The sequence below is a fragment of the Rhinolophus sinicus genome, chromosome 8 (genome assembly GCF_057876585.1).
Source record: "Rhinolophus sinicus isolate RSI-liver-muscle chromosome 8, RSI-T2T, whole genome shotgun sequence".
NCBI classification, from domain to species: domain Eukaryota; kingdom Metazoa; phylum Chordata; class Mammalia; order Chiroptera; family Rhinolophidae; genus Rhinolophus; species Rhinolophus sinicus.
The window spans coordinates 3,557,972-3,560,113 of NC_142508.1; positions in this window are offsets into that span (position 1 = coordinate 3,557,972).

Sequence of the window (2,142 nt, forward strand, 5' to 3'; positions counted from 1 at the left end):
AGGAGCTCAGAGCCTCTGCTCCAGCCCCCACCCGCTCACAGGGCTAGGGAGACCCTTCACACCCGTGGGGGCTTCCCGGGGACTTGTCTGTGGCCTGGGCCCTCTTTGGGACACTGGGTCCATCCTGTTGGGAGTGGACACTGGCCCGGGGGCACAGAAGGAGGAAGGAGCCTATTCTGGAGACGGGGGGATTTCTGGGAATAGCAGGTGCTTGCCTTGTGCCTCCGTTTCCCCAGCTGTACAGCGGGATAACAATAGCACCCCCTCCGAAAGATCAAATGAGAACTGCTGATGAAGGAAGCCCTCCGTGGGTCCAAGGAGCGCAGTCCAGCACCCAGCAGCCAGGGGAGGGGCCAGGCCTCGTCTGTGCATTCCAGAGGTTCCTCCTGAGGAAGTCCCCCTGCTCCCAGCACTGAGCAATAGTGGCAGCTCATTAAGTGGGGATTTAATGCTTCACTGATAGGCTTGTAGTGCAGGGTGACCTCCCCGTCACCCCAGCCCCCTGCTCCCTAATCTGTCAGTAAATCTGCGTTTCCTCGGAAAGAAGGACAGAGATTCCCACCAGAACGCTTGTGGGCAGGCTTGTAAGCATCTGAAGTCGGTCCAGGGGGTCGGAGGACCCAGGGCCAGCGCCTTTTGAAGAGTCACATGCTTCACATACTTGTCCCTGCTCTGTGGTTTGGAGAGCTGGGGCTTTCGTAGCCGTCCGTCCTGTCCTCAGCCCTCAGTCCCCCGCCTGCCCGCTGGCCCCCTGCTGACCAGGGGCCGGCATGTGGTGTTTATGAGGCCCAGTGTGACCACAGGAAACACATTCCCTTTGAAGCCCCTGGGAGGGGAGGGCAGCTGAGGGCTGACCCAGGAGTGTTCTGTCCCCCGTCCCCTCCCCCAGCCTCCCTGCCTGCTCCCTGCAGGTGAGCCCAGCTGGCTCCCTGTGCCCCCGGGGGCTCCCCACACTCTCTGCTGAAGGCCTCCTGTCTCTATCCTCACCCCACCAGGACAAATCCCGTCAGAGGCCTACATACCTTTGTTCCCCTCAAGAAACCACACGGAGTTTCAATACAAACCTGTTGTATGAGACTTTTCACAATCTAGCTTCAGAGCTTCAGTTTGGGAAGATGAGAAAATTCTGGAGATGATGGTGGTGATGGTTGCACAGCGGAGTAAGCGTGCTCAGGTCACTGGAGAGTCCTTCAGACGGTAAATCTCATGTTCTGTATATTTTACCGCAAAGAAGACGAAACACGAGCTCCTCGTGGCTGGGGTGCTGGCGGCTGTGGGAGATAATTTGGGGATGAAGATCTTCCCAGATCCTGCAGGACCCTATGGGTCTTACCTGCCCGCACCTCCCCTTCCCTGAGCCATCTGTCACCTTCTTATTGATCTCCTGTTGAGGCTGTGCCGGCGACAGCAAAGGAAACTGAAAGTGCCCAGGGGGATGTCCTCCTGCACGGTGGCTCAGCTGGGTGAGGACGCGGCTGAATCCCGATTTCCTGAGCCCCAGCCCCTGTTCAGCCACACAGGTGTCTGGGAGCCGTCCTGTGACCCTGGACGGAGTGGCTTGCATTGCACGGTGTGAAGCCTGGATCTATAAAATGGTCATCTTTCTAAACAGCCCCTTGGCCTCCCTGCCGCCTACGGCTAACCCCTCTTTGGAATCAGCCATTGAAAACATCCAGCAGTGGGGGTGGCCGGTTAGCTCAGGTGGTTAGAGCGTGGTGCTGATAACACCAAGGTTGCCGGTTCGATCCCCGCAGGAGTCACTCTGAGCTGCGCACTCATTTAAAAAAGAAGAAGAAAGAAAATATCTTGCAGAGTCCAGCTGATTCGGTTCCTTGACGTGGGCTCTGCCTAAGAGGGGCTGGCGGGTCCCTGGAAGGGCCTGCAGGTTTGGAGAAGGCCGTGCTGGAAGCTGAGAGCAGCCCCGTGCTCCACCAGCATGTGTGGGGGAGCAGGCTGAGCAGTGGGCAGTGATAACCCTGCCTGTGGTCCATGCCAACCTGGGACCCCCAGGACTGAGCCCCCTGAGTAGGGGGCAGGGGTGAGGAGCTTCCCACCATGAGGGAAAGTCCATGTGCAACCGGAGGGAGTTGGGATTGTGTAGGACTGGTCGGGTTGGGGACCAGTCAGGGGCGTGGGCAGGAA